Source organism: Phyllobates terribilis, unplaced genomic scaffold, assembly GCF_046119375.1.
Source record: "Phyllobates terribilis strain yellow unplaced genomic scaffold, ASM4611937v1 Scaffold_4__5_contigs__length_816908805, whole genome shotgun sequence".
In the NCBI taxonomy this organism is placed as follows: domain Eukaryota; kingdom Metazoa; phylum Chordata; class Amphibia; order Anura; family Dendrobatidae; genus Phyllobates; species Phyllobates terribilis.
The window spans coordinates 39618962-39634316 of record NW_027362764.1 but is presented as its reverse complement, the minus strand read 5'-3'; the positions used below and the strand labels follow the sequence as shown (position 1 = coordinate 39634316).

The following is a 15355-nucleotide window of genomic DNA, read 5'->3' as shown; positions in this document are numbered from 1 at the left end:
AGTGGGGGGAGGGATCACTGAGGAAGGGGAACCCTGTAGTGCAGGAGCAGGGAGGAAGCAGTTCCTGGGTGCATTGAGAAGGGAGTATAAAAGGTGGGCACCATCTTAGTTCAGTGCAGAGAAGTCTGAGCAGAAGTGGCAGGGAGCAGGGGCTCTGCATGAGCTCTGCTCCGGAGGCGGGCCTAGTAACAGAGGCCCAGGCCTGGAAGAGGGAGAAGGAAGGAAGAGGAGCGGAGAAGGCTCCAGGAACGAGGAATGAAGGGATCCCAGGGGTGCGGACGGGCGAGTCGCCACCGCATGCCCGAATCCACCTGCGTGGAGGGGTCAGGCCAAAGGGGGAGACCGGTCCCCGAACTAGTGGAGGCAGGAAACGACCCTCAGCTAGAAACCGGAGGCTCTGACATTTTATGTGGCGCAGCCCCTCGCTACACCCGCTAGGAAGGCACCACATAGGGTCAGGGAAACTGGCGCCAAGTTTACCAAGAGGAGGCCCGAGGCAGCCGGACAGAAGTGTTGGTAAGAAAGGCCAGACAAAGGACACAAAAAGGGGGTCCTGTGAAGTGCTCCAAAGTTATCTGGGAGTTGTCTGAGCCCCTCACCTGGTGAGCACAGTACGACGTGGGCAGCCGTTACCTGCAGACGTGGTCTGGATAATAAGAACTGTGAGTAAAGGCCCTGAACTGCATCACTGACTCCGTGTCGTTACTGCTGCTGCCCTGCACCATCACCCCCATCCTCCGCATACACTGCCCTGAGGCTATACTCCTCCCGTGGGGAGTTATGCTACGCTCTGCTGCACCCACAACACCAGCCTCAGCGGTCTGCCCTGTAGCGGCGGTTCACTCTGACCGCAATCCACGGGTGGCGTAGTCGGACATTTAAACATGAAAACCACATAAATAGTTCCGCCACTGGTTTGACGCCCTGAGCCACGGAACTGGGTCGCCGCCACGAAGACTACAACCACCAGCATCCACCAAAAAGGGTCCGGCTCCGGGTGTCCCAAGGCCCAGGGGGTGCGTCAGAACATTTTCATCACCTTTCACAATCACCAATGGGACAAGGCAGTGATGTCCTCTGTCCCCTCTCTTATACATCCTAGTGACGGAGCACCTGCTCTCATCAATTCGCCATAACCCCAATATTAGGTGGATTGAGGTGGGAGGCACCGAGTACAAGTGCTCTCTATTTGCTGATGATGTCCTAGTATATATCACTCAATCACATATATCCATCCATGCTGTTATGGCTGAAATAGATCACTTTGTTACATGGTCAAATTTTAAAATCAATGCAGCGAAGTCTGAGGCCCTCGATGTCTCCCTCCCCAAATCCATATAGGATTCCATCCAGTCCAACTTTCCCTTTGCCTGGCCCTCACAGGGTATCAAATACTTAGGAATTCCTATTCATAGAGACCTCTCCCATCTATGTTATCTTAATTTTGGGCCCTTTATTGAACAACTCCATACAGACCACGGTTGGCAAGTTAGAACTGTAAGATTCACTACGTGAACCACTGGTGTTTTGTGGAAAAGCACATGTACACTGCGTTCCAAATTATTATACAAAAAGTGTTTAGGAGTGATAAGGGAAGAATTTGTTTGTTTGTCAGTTAAACTCATTGATGGTGATGTGTGTCAGGGCTCTTTATATCACTGTAAGCAATTGCAGACAACTGTGCTAATTAGTTTGGCAGGTGTGTCCAATGAAAGGCAAGACTACTTAAGAACGCTGTCCCACATTATTAAGCAGCCTACATTTTCTGCCAAAATGGGAAAGAAAAAGGATGTGTCGGCTGCTGAGAAGCAACAAATTGTGGAGTGTTTAGGTCAAGGCATGACTACAATCAACATTGTGCGATGATCAGGATGAAGTGTCCTGGCAATCAAGAAGTATGTAGCTGATTCACAGTACACACGTGTGCGTGCTGATAAGGGCAAATTGAGGACTCTTTCCTACAGGCAATTACGTCAGGTTGAAAGAGCAGCGGCAAAAAAGCCTTGTCATAGCAGCAGACAAGTTTTTGAAGCTGCTTGTGCCTCCAACGTCCCCCGAACAACAAGATGCAGGGTCCTTCAGAGGTTTGCAGCTGTGCATGCGCCATCCTGTCGACCTCCTCTATCCACTTCACACAAGCAGAAACGGCTCCAGTGGGCCAAACATTACATGAAGACTGATTTCAAAACTGTTTTGTTCACGGATGAGTGCCGTGCAGCGCTCGATGGTCCAGATGGATGGAGTGGAGGATGGCTGGTTGATGGACACCCCACGCAAACACGGCTACAGCGCCAACAAGGAGGAGGTGGAGTAATGTTTTGGGCTGGAATCATGGGGAGAGAGATTGTCGGCCCCTTTAGGATCCCTGAAGGCGCTAAAGATGAACTCCATAATGTATGTGGATTTTCTCAAACAGCACTTCCTGCCATGGTTCAAGAAGAAGAACCGTGTATTTCACAGCAAGATCATTTTTCTGCATGATAATGCACCATCTCATGCTGCACATAAAACATCTGCATCTCTGGCTGATATGGGCATAAAAGGGGACAAACTTATGGTGTGACCCCCATGCTCCCCTGACCTCTACCCCATTCAGAACCTTTGGAGCATCATTAAAAGGAGTGTCTATGATGGCGGGAGGCAGTTCACATCTAAGCAACAGCTCTGGGAGGGTATTCTGTCCTCATGCAAAACAATTGAAGCAGAAACCATCCAAAACCTGACAAATTCAATGGACGAGAGAGTTCAGAAGCTCCTTTCGAACAAGGGGTCCTATGTGAAAATGTAACATCACCTAGAATAAAGTTTTGAGTTGAAAACTGTTTGATTTCAGTTTCTAACAACCTGCTAATGCTTATAATTTCAAAAATGACCATTTTTTTGGTCTTTATTAAAATGAAAAGGTTGATCGAAAAGTTTGGGGGATCTAAGAGTGTGGCAACCCAGTAGTCATGATTACTTCGAATTCTGACAATATGAGGGTCATGCTGCAGGTAGTGCAGCAAGAAGGCACTTATGTGCCTTGCGCATCTCGGAGCCCCGAAATTATTTTCCGGGCTAGATGCAGCTAAAAATTATTTTTAATTTTAAATCTGGTGGAGCTTATTATAGATGGCCTAATAGGATCAGTGCTGCACACTGCTACAAAGCCCAAATTATTTTCCAGTCAAGATACAGATAAACATGATTAGTAATTTGAAAGCTTAAAACGTTTGGTAGGGTGATTTTAACCAATCATCAAGCTTTTACTCTCCCCAGGATGAAACAGGGGTAGAAAAGTCGTTTCGGATCCATGATTTGTTCATCTTTATGAACGTGAGTCTGTCTACATTATCAGTGGAGAGCCGCGTGCGCTTATCTGTCAGCACACCACCAGCAGCGCTGAACACACGTTCAGACAGAACGCTGGCTGCGGGGCATGACAAGATCTCCAAGGCGTAAGTGGCTAGCTCCGGCCATTTATCCAGATTGGAAGCCCAAAAAGAGCAAGGGTCCAGTGACACAGTCGTGGCTTCAATGTTTACTTGGAGATACTCCTGTACCATCGTCTCTAGGCGTTGACTATGTGTCAGACTTCTTGTCTCCTGTGGCCTTGCAAAGGATGGGCTAAAAAAGTGGTGAAATGATTCCGCAAAATTGATGTTACCAGCAGATACTGTGGTTCTGTTACGGTTTGAGTGCTGAACACTTGACGGTCCCACGGTTGGCAAGTTGGAACTGTGAGATTCACTACGTGCACCACTGGTATTTTGTGGAAAAGCACATGTAAGATTCTGCAACAGTCTCTGCTGATACTCCTGCATGCGTGCATCCCTTTCTATGGCAGGAATAATTTCTGCAAATTTACTTTTGTACCGGGGATCTAACAGTGTGGCAACCCAGTAGTCAGGATTATTTCTAATTCTCACAATTCGAGGGTCATGTTGCAGGTAGTGCAGCAAGAAGGCACTAATGTGTGTTGCGCATCCAGGAGCACCAAGTCCCTGTTGTGTTGGTGGCAAGGTAACAATCATGCTTCCTTCCTCTGTCCTCTCCCCCCAACCTCGCACAACAGAAATGTGATCAAGGTCTCCCTCATCTGATGAGTCTTCCATCAGTTCGTCCTCCACTTCTTCCTGGGCTCCTGCACCTTCCTCACTAGTTTGGCTGCTACCATGCGCCCTGGAAAAACCATCTCCCCCACCCTCACATGCCTGCCGCCTTGGTGCTGCCGACCGTCTGGACCTTGCAGATGTTAGCCCTTCCGCATACAACTCCTCCTCCTCTACTTCCTCCACCTCCTCTTGTGCCACCACCTGACTCCGAATTCTGTTTAACATGTGCTCCAGCATGTAAATCACCGGAATAGTCATGCTGATAATGGCATCGTCAGCACTAAACATCTTCGTCGCCATTTCAAAACTGTGCAGAAGGGTGCATAGGTCCCTGATCTGAGACCACTCCTCCAGCGTGATTTGCCCCACCTCTGAATCTCGTTGGCCCAGGCTATACGTCAGAACGTATTGCACCAGGGCTTGTCGGTGCTGCCACAGTCGCTGCAACATGTGCAGAGTTGAATTCCACCGGGTAGGCACATCGCATTTTAGCCGGTGAAGTGGCAGGCCCAACGACTTCTGTAGAGATGTAAGTCGCTGAGCTGCGGGATGCGAACGGCGGAAGTGAGCACACAGCGACCGTGCCCTCTGCAGAAGGCCATCTAGTCTGGGATAGTGGGCTAAAAATTGCTGGACAACCAGGTTCAACACGTGAGCCATACAAGGCACGTGTGTGACATTGCCCCGGCGAAGGGCCGCACCCAGGTTTGCAGCATTGTCGCACACGGCCTTCCCTGGTTTCAGGTCCAGTGGAGACAACCATTCATGAAATTGGTTCTCCAGAGCTGACCACAACTCCTCAGCTGTGTGACTCACATTTCCCAGACATTTCAATGTAAAAACCGCCTGATGACGTTGAGCCCTACTGCCAGCATAGTAAGGAGGTGTGCAGGATCCCTTCTGCGCAGTTAGAAAGCTTGTGGCATGACCAGACAGGCTTTGGGTGCAGGTGGAAGACCGAGAGGAGGTTGAGGAGGCAGAAGCAGTGGAGGAACTTTGACATAAAGAGGATTGACGCACAACTCGTGGGGACGGCAAGACTTGGACAGCAGCCCCTTGTCCTGCTGTCACCATAGTTACCCAGTGCCCAGTCAGCGACATGTAACGCCCCTGTCCATGCCTACTCGTCCAAGTGTCTGTGGTGAAATGCACCCTGTCACACACAGAGTTTCTCAAAGAAGCGGTGATGTTGTGTGCGACATGCTGGTGGAGCGCAGGCACACCTTTCTTTGAGAAGTAGTGCCGACTGGGCATCTGGTACTGGGGCACTGCGACGGACATAAGGTCTCGAAAATCCTCTGTGTCCACCAGGCGGAAAGGCAGCATTTCTGTAGCCAAGAGCTTGCAGATGGTGAAATTCAACCTCTTAGCTTTCTCATGGCTAGGAGGAAATGGTCTTTTACTTGTCCACATCTGAGGGACCGAGGGCTGGCTATTGTGCTTAGACGGGGTTGATAAGGGTGTCCCCGGCAAACTGCCGGTCTGTGAGGAAGATGCAGGCGGACATGTTAGGTTGCCTTGATCCAAAGGTGGTGCTATCGATGTCGGACAGCGCTCAACACCAGCTGGTGTTACCACCTCCAAAGAAAATGATGACCTGCCAATCACGCTGGCTGTTGCGGGTAAAGAGGTGGCAGGTCTGCGCCCCAAAACAGGTGTGACTGCTGTCCCCCCAGTCACAGAGGATGAAGAGGCCGCGGATGCACAAGATATGGCAGACGGTGATTGGCCCGGCCGGCTAGGCCGCATTGTAGCACACTGAGCTTCCCACTGCAACTTATGCTTCATGTCCATGTGCCGGTTCATGCATGAAGTACTCAAACTATGTATTTTTTGGCCTCTACTTAGCTTTTGCTGACAAATGTTACAGATAACACGAGTTGGGTCATCTTTATCGATCTGAAAAAATGCCCAGGCTATGCAAGGCTTAGCACCCATGCGACCTGAAGAGCCACCACGACTTGTGGTGAGAGGCAGAGTTGTGTTTGAGGATGCAGTTGTTGACGTGCTTCCAGTACTACGTCTCTGTCCAGGAAGGCGCAACCTGACCTCGTCGTCACTAGCATCTTCCTCCACCTCCTCTGCTGACCTCATCTCTTGGCTGACTGTGGGTTGACAGTAAGTGGGATCTCCGACCTCATCATCATCACCCTGTGCGTTATCACACCCGTCGTCCTCAGAGCCAACCTGTTCCTGCCCTGACAAAAAACTAAAGTTGTCGCTCCAATCAGGTATTTGAGTCTTATCATCGTCTTCCTCATTGTCTCCACCAACAGGAGTTACAGTTTGGGAATGAGGGTCTACATTATGGTCAGAACCTTCTGCGTCTGGTCCTGGATCCGACTCATAAAGATTCTGGGCATCAGTGCAGATCATTTCCTCGTCTGGATTCACAGAAGCGCTGGAGTCGACCTCTGATTCCCAGGCTATAGTATGAGTAAACAGCTCTGCAGACTCAACCATCTGTTCTACCTCACACTCAGACGGGCAGCTGGAGATTTGGGAGCTGTGAGGAAGCAAGTGCGATTTGGGTGACACCTTTGAGGACTGGAGTATTTGTGATGTTGAAGTTGATGTGGAGGAGAGCCCACTTAAAGGAGCACTTGATATCCGTTGAAGCACCTGCTGTTTTTGTGCCTCATCTGGAATTTGTAGCGATTGGCATGGCCGTAAGAAAGGGATCTTATCACATTGTCCGCTAAAAGAAGTAGACATTTTAGTTTGGCTGGAAGATGGTCTTTCTTCTGCACCTACCCCACGGACACAACCTTTTTTCCCCTTCCCAACACGCCTATTCCCCTTTCCACCAGCAGCAGGCCTTTTTCCACTCATTTTGGTGGTTAACTAATTCACAACTCTGGAGTTGTTTGCACAAAAAAACAATGGATGGTAACCGAGCAGAGCTGAGTGGCCAAACTGTGGTATTAGGCCAAAACTATTGGCTGGGTTAGATGCAGAAAAAAATTATTTTTAATTTGCAACCTGATGGAGGTCAGTATAGATGGACTAATAGACCAAGTCCCACACACCGCTAGAAGCCCAAATATTTTTTCAGAGCTAGATGCAGAAAATTTTTTTATTCAATTTGCAACCTGATGGAGGTCAGTATAGATGGACTAATAGACCAAGTCCCACACACTGCTAGAAGCCCAAATATTTTTTCAGAGCTAGATGCAGAAAAAAATTATTTTTAATTTGCAACCTGATGGAGGTCAGTATAGATGGACTAATAGACCAAGTCCCACACGCTGCTAGAAGCCCAAATATTTTTTCAGAGATAAATGAAGAAAAAAATTATTTTTAATTTGCAACCTGATGGAGGTCAGTATAGATGGACTAATAGACCAAGTCCCACACACTGCTAGAAGCCCAAATATTTTTTCAGAGCTAGATGCAGAAAAAAATTAGTTTTAATTTGCAACCTGATGGAGGTCAGTATAGATGGACTAATAGACCAAGTCCCACACACCGCTAGAAGCCCAAATATTTTTTCAGAGCTAGATGCAGAAAAAAATTATTTTTAATTTGCAACCTGATGGAGGTCAGTATAGATGGACTAATAGACCAAGTCCCACACACCGCTAGAAGCCCAAATATTTTTTCAGAGCTAGATGCAGAAAAAAATTATTTTTAATTTGCAACCTGATGGAGGTCAGTATAGATGGACTAATAGACCAAGTCCCACACACCGCTAGAAGCCCAAATATTTTTTCAGAGCTAGATGCAGAAAAAAATTATTTTTAATTTGCAACCTGATGTAGGTCAGTATAGATGGACTAATAGACCAAGTCCCACACACTGCTAGAAGCCCAAATATTTTTTCAGAGCTAGATGCAGAAAAAAATTATTTTTAATTTGCAACCTGATGGAGGTCAGTATAGATGGACTAATAGACCAAGTCCCACACACTGCTAGAAGCCCAAATATTTTTTCAGAGCTAGATGCAGAAAAAAATTATTTTTAATTTGCAACCTGATGGAGGTCAGTATAGATGGACTAATAGACCAAGTCCCACACACCGCTAGAAGCCCAAATATTTTTTCAGAGCTAGATGCAGAAAAAAATTATTTTTAATTTGCAACCTGATGGAGGTCAGTATAGATGGACTAATAGACCAAGTCCCACACACCGCTAGAAGCCCAAATATTTTTTCAGAGCTAGATGCAGAAAAAAATTATTTTTAATTTGCAACCTGATGTAGGTCAGTATAGATGGACTAATAGACCAAGTCCCACACACTGCTAGAAGCCCAAATATTTTTTCAGAGCTAGATGCAGAAAAAAATTATTTTTAATTTGCAACCTGATGGAGGTCAGTATAGATGGACTAATAGACCAAGTCCCACACACCGCTAGAAGCCCAAATATTTTTTCAGAGCTAGATGCAGAAAAAAATTATATTCAGTTTGCAACCTGCTGGAGGTCAGTATAGATGGACTAATAGAATGATGCTATGCCCAAAAGATTTTACTTCACTAGGTGCAGTAAAAAAATTGGTATTCTATACACAGGTGTTATATCTTGCAACACAGATAGGCTACTCCACTGACTAACACACTCTGCAATAGGCCAAAAAGGATTAGCTTTGCTAGATTCAGCCAAATGCTGTGAAAAAAACTTGCACAGCACTGGCACAGACCTGCCTGGCAAAAACTGATAGGAACTGATGTAACCTAGTCCTGAAAAGGACTCCAATTACAATTAGTCTTTACTCCCACAACCTATCTATTTAAGAGCACAGACCTCTCTGATAAAAGTCGTAGGAAATGCTGTAACCTAGTCCTTAAAAGGACTGCAATCACAACTATTCCCTACTCCCAAGCTATCTGTATATTTGTGCGAAAATTGGCTTGAAATTAACAAGGTATAGCGCACACAGCAACAGCGGTGCCGTCTAACACGCAGCTGCAGCAGTGAGAAAATGGTGGCGACGGGGAAAATGGCTTGGTCTTATAGGGCAAGGACATGTGACATACACTGCCAATCACACATGCCCTTGCTTGTGTGAAAAAAAGCACTTCGCTCCGTGTGTGCGCTGCTGATAGGCTGACAGATTGCACCTCCCCACTGCAAATGCGGGAAAGAGAAAAAAAAATGGAGATCTTCATTGTTCCTGCAGAGATCCATCCCCTGCCCCTCCCCCCGCCCCGCTGTACACTCAAACTGCGTATTAACATTAATTTTCATCATTACTGAGAAAAAATCCAGTTATGATTTTGGTGCACGAACAGTTATCGAACATAACCTCGAACAGCCGAATTTTTCTCAAATTGTTCGTGTTCGCCGACCGGCTCGAACACCGCCCAAAACAGCTCGAATTTGAGATTGGCGAACAGTTCGAGTAGAACAACGCTCATCTCTAGTCAAGAACTACAGGAAACGTCTGACCTCTGTAATTGTAACAAAGGTTTCTGCAACAAATATTAATTTCTGTTTTTCTATTGTATCAAATACTTATTTCAAGCAATAAAATGCAAATCAATTATGTAAAAATCCTACAATGTGATTTTCTGGATTATTCTTAGATTCTGTCTCTCACAGGTGAAGTGACCTACGATAAAAATTACAGACCTCTCCATTCTTTGTAGGTGGAAAAACTTGCAAAATTAGCAGAAAATCAAGTACTTATTTTCTCCACTGTTCCAAGATCAGTTTTGATAATTGAATTCAAATGTATTTCCCCAGAAAACATACAGGAACTCATCTATGCACATGTAAAGTTAAAATCAGATGTGTACTTTGGTATGGGCAGCTCTTCAGCAAATTTTTGACCTAGTTTCTAAATGTGGCCTAATGTATTTTAATTACTGTGCTCTCTTCTTTAATCGCAAACATCCTCAATATTTCACTTATTTGAGCATCAGTTCTGCCTCCAGAGTATCATTTCCTACTTAACCCCTTGGCGACATCTGCCATTCAACTGTGAAGCAGGATCAGGAGCTACAACCACTGCGGGTGCTGGCTGTGTTAGACAAATATATGTTTATATAAAAAAAGTGAGAACAAAAAGCAAAAAATGATTTCGCCTCAAAAAAGTTAAACTGGAGATAGGAAATAGCAATAATAGATCATGTGGACACCTGTGTTCGGTCACGCATTCATGCACATGTCACAACCTACATATAACCTTTTCTCTACTATTTTCTGGATGATGATGGTATGCCCATTTAGATATAAGATAGGATGTTACAGCCCCTCTATGGTAGACTGGTTCTTCACTCGGGGATGACAGAATTATACACACAGATGTCACTGCGAGCATTTTACTTACAGGGAGGCAACAAGCTTGATGGTTTTAACCATCTCATGAGAGGCAACAGTGTAACTTAACCAAAGGTAGACAATTAATAGTTATATCAAAAGCCAGACTCTGCAGACACTTAACTGATACTTGTAACTCTGACACTAATAACAGTCCGCTTGCAGTCTCTTCACCGGCTCCTCCTTCTCTCTGTTACTGTCTGTTACTAATGGCAGTCTGCTTGCAGTCTCTTCACCAACTCCTCCTTCTCCCTGTTACTGTCTGTTACTAATGACAGTCTGCTTGCAATCTCTTCAACAGCTCCTCCTTCTCTCTGTTACTGTCTGTTACTAATGGCAGTCTGCTTGCAGTCTCTTCACCAACTCCTCCTTCTCTCTGTTACTGTCTGTTACTAATGACAGTCTGCTTGCAATCTCTTCAACAGCTCCTCATTCTCTCTGTTACTGCCACTGTTTTTCTTAATATGCAGTGCGGCTCACACACTGACAGTTTTGGTCACAAACTCTCCCACTGTCACCCCTTTTGCACACTCTTGCGTCTTTCTCACATAGACCTCAGTCTCCCTAACGTTTCTAATGTGAGCACACACTCCTGCATATCATCTCTGATTCTCACTGGTGCAGATACTCCTCACCACTCTTTGGTGTCTAATCACTTAATTCTTTGGCAGATGCACGCTTCACAGTTAGGAATAAGTCTCGGTGCATTAGTCTATGGTGGTATTTAGAGATGAGCGAATAAATTAGAGTGGAATTGAATTCTACTCAAATTTTACAAAAATCTGTATTTGCCAAAATGGGGAATTTTTGCAAGGTGCTTCCACTCAGATTTAGCAAAATGTTGACCGCTGACCACTATTTTTCAAAACCATAAAAGACCATTAAAGCGTTAAAATAAAACAACCTTATATATGCCCCTCCGGACCCCTCCACTTTTCACTGCTACCCATCCAGACGAGAAGTATGACATCATCACATGCGCTGCGACGTTTGCATGTGCATGTACAGAACCCTCCAGAGACTAGCGACCAAGGTCGAGGATTTCACTGCAGCTGACGCCTATCCGAAGATGAAAGGAGGATCAGATGGGTGGCGGTGAAGAGCGGAGGGGCCGGAGAGGTGAGCAGTGAGGGGAATATAAGGATTTTTATTATTTTTTTACATATTACATTTATTATGCTCTGGGATCTAAAGAAACCCTAAAGCATTAATAAGGGATATTTAATTAGTGGAGAATTTCTTCATGATGAATCAAATTTCCTGGGAAAAATTGCACGAATAGGAAAATTCGAATTTATCCTGATCGGCTCATCTCTTATGTCATTCCTAGCCCTTCTTCTAATGGTGGTACGTTCATACAGATGGGTTGGCCTTCATCATTTTAGAAAAACGTCACCATTTGCAGTTCAGTCTGGATGCACCTCTATAGCCCTCACTATGCCCTGGGGTTTCACACCTTAATATTGAGTGCTACTCACTCCCACTTGCTAGACAGTCGTGGTGCAGGTGATTCTCTGCAGAACAGCTTCTCCTCTTCTGCCTTTCTGATTTTCCTCAGTGGAAAAGCAAGATTTTCTGCTCTCAAGAATGCTACCATACTGCCCTCTGAGCCAGCCATGTCATCAGAAACTTACAACACGATATTTTAAAGGACACAGTGCAAAATCCTTGCTTTTACTCGCAGTACAGCTAAACTGCTACCCAATGACAACCTACATTAGGCATTTCTTGCCTTAGACCTTATCTTACATATATTGCACTCTTTTTGCTCTGAAATCACTACTCACTCTTAACATAAGGTATGCCATACAAATTTATAGTACGTTGTTCAGAGCTACGTCTCAACGTATACTGTACATACTAAAATGCCATTAACTTTTCGCATGGCAAAACTGAACATACCTAGATATACTATCCAGCTATACTATACTGCTGAAGGTACACAGGAGGTACAGCACAACATAAATCAGCACTGCACATAAGAAGATACATATAGCAAAATAATGACTTTAGCATAATAATACGAGTGACTTAAACTGCATTTGCGCTGAAAAATTATTGTGAATGAGCGTTCTTAAGAACAGGCTGACAATCGCCTGATGAGAGAGCAGAACGCTAGTTCATCGGGTGAAATGAACTTTGTGCAAAGCAAAAGATCATAATTCTCTGCGGTAAATGTTTACCGATCGGAAGTCGTTTAGTGCCGCCGGTCGGTCCATGTAAAGAGACCCTTAGTGAAGTAGGTGGTAGCTGCAGTGCACATGGTCAGTGCTAACACTTGCCTTGCCCTGGCTCTGATATCACGTCCTTTCCACCAGTGTCTATCCCAGGAGTCAAGACTTTGGTCAGTGCTAACACTTGCCTTGCCTAGGCTCTCATATCACGTCCTTTCCACCAGTGTCTATCCCAGGAGTCAAGACTTTGGTCAGTGCTAACACTTGCCTTGCCTTGGCTCTGATATCACGTCCTTTCCAACAGTGTCTATCCCAGGAGTCAAGACTTTGGTCAGTGCTAACACTTGCCTTGCCCTGGCTCTGATATCATGTCCTTTCCACCAGTGTCTATCCCAGGAGTCAAGACTTTGGTCAGTGCTAACACTTGCCTTGCCCTGGCTCTGATATCATGTCCTTTCCACCAGTATCTATGACAGGAGTCAAGACTTTGGTCAGTGCTAACACTTGCCTTGCCTTGGCTCTGACATCACGTCCTTTCCACCAGTATCTATCCCAGAAGTCAAGACTTACCAGTGTTTTTGGATTTTTGAAAAACACAATTGGACAAATGGTGCTCGCCAAGCAGCATCTACCTCCACTGCGTTCTCCCAGTAACATCCACAGGTTTCAATGAAGTAGCACCAGCAGTCTCGAGTTATAAAAGTGCATGCACTGGTTTATACTAAATAGTAACTAAGAGCAAATATTACGTGCACCTCGGAGTTTACTGGGCAGCTGCAAAATCCAACATAAATACATCCCTGCTATCGGCATTCTCATCAACCTGCCGGCTATGCTCAAATGTGCACGGAAATATCTCAAGTGTCTCTGCTTCATGTCACCATTGTGAACGCTCTCCATTTCTCCAGTGTAAAACAATCAATGTGAGCGCGGGTTGAGGATCCCAAGTACCACCTCTTGGCAGGGACAAATATTTGGATGTTTGCAGCGTTGTAAGACATTGGAAAGAACATGTGTGTTTATGAGTCCTGTCACACATTGTAATCACAGCGCCAAGAGCCACAACGCAGTTCGCCAGAAAGAAGACATATCACCTGTGTGGTCACCCGAGGTCGCTACGGGTGGTGGGGGGATCCTGATGAAGTCACATATGTCAATGCCCTACAGGAAAGTCTGGCGGGTTGGGTGGGTTCGCTACGGGTGGTGGGGGGATCCTGATGAAGTCACATATGTCAATGGCCTACAGGAAGGTCTGGCGGGTTGGATGGGTTCGCTACGGGTGGTGGGGGGATCCTGATGAAGTCACATATGTCAATGCCCTACAGGAAGGTCTGGCAGGGTGGGTGGGTTCGCTACGGGTGGTGGGGGGCTCCTGATGAAGTCACATATGTCAATGCCCTACAGGAAGGTCTGGCGGGTTGGGTGGGTTCATAAACATACCCAGCTGTGCTCCAGTGTAGCATGTCTCTGTCTGCTCTGGTCTTCTTGGTGGCAGTGGAAGAGATACGATATGGCATAGCGTGCTAAGCCATTCTGATTGATGGATAGACCTTAAGGACAATCTGGGGTACTGGTCGGTGGACCAACGTTGGAGAAGTTCGCTGGTCAATAACTTGATTTTGCAGATTATTTAAAGAGGTTGTCCACTACTTTTAGATTGATGCCCTGTCTTCAGCATAGGGCATCAATGTCTGATCAGCCACGGTCCGAAACCTGGCACACCCACCAATCAGCTGTTATCTATGCCGGTGGCGGCCGCCGGCCGGAAGGACCTACTTGCGGAGCTTGGCCGTCTACTTATAGTGGCTGGGGCTTTTTACTGAACATCTACCTCCTATTCAATTCAATAGGAGGCGGATGTGCAGTACCCTGCGGCGGCCACTATCAGTAAATGGAACAGCTCCACAAATAAGCACTTCCGCTGCTGATCAGACATTGATGACCTATCCTAAGGATAGGACATCAATGTAAAAGTAGTGGACAACCTCTTGAAGGGATACCAACATCTTTGGGGCTATTTTTAGTGCTTCTTTAAAATGTGTTTCATTAAAAATTTTGCACCATTTGCTTTCTGTAGCTTTTGTGTTGCATTAGATGCCAAATGAATTAACTGAGAATTAGTCATTCAGATCGTTCTGCGTTTTAAGCGCCTCGAAAATGATTTATGAAGAAAAAAGTTCAGTTCAACATTCATGTGGTCTGTGCTCATCAATCAGAAAAGATGTTTCTAAAATAAAAACATATACAGTGTATTACTAAATTCCGAACAGAATGAGCTCACTGTTCGATTCTCAGTTAATTCATTCTGCAGCCAGTAATATGCAAGGAAACAAAGAGCTTGTATAAGACAAACAGTGCAAAACTTAAAAACAAACTCAAATGCAAAAAAATGATTTTTAAGCCAAAATACACGCATTTAAGAAAAAGAGAAATTGTCCACCAAAAGTGTGCAAGTCCTTTAACGTATGCATTTTTTTTGTTAAAATAATTTCTGCAACATGGGTTGTCAAGGATACACAGCTGGGAGGGGGGTCACGCAGATCCCACCTCTGCCACCAATTGTCAAGGGAGCGCAACTTCGCTGCCTCCAATCGTCAAGGACAATTACACAACTGTCAGACAAGTGATGGACGAGGCCGCGGCTGTTACCATTACTGGTCCGGTTATTGGGGAACTAACAGTGAGCGTATGGTACATACACCTCCGATTCTAACGCATAATATGTATGTATACGTATATTACATAATATATACAGTACAGACCAAAAGTTTGGACACACCTTCTCATTTAAAGATCTTTCTGTATTTTCATGACTAGGAAAATTGTA

The 15355-nt window shown here is 45.4% G+C and overlaps 1 protein-coding gene across 6 annotated transcripts in view; it reads right to left on the bottom strand.

Moving 5' to 3' along the window:
* DGKB (diacylglycerol kinase beta) overlaps window positions 1-15355 on the bottom strand; it is an 889407-nt gene that overhangs the window by 860813 nt on the left and 13239 nt on the right. The window contains exon 1 of one of the 6 annotated variants that reach the window (XM_073677271.1): window positions 13099-13119. The exons of the other annotated variants lie outside the window; for them this stretch is intronic. The gene's annotated coding sequence lies outside the window, so the exon portion shown is untranslated. Of the gene's footprint in view, window positions 1-13098; window positions 13120-15355 lie in introns of those variants that run through there. 6 annotated transcript variants of the gene reach the window in all.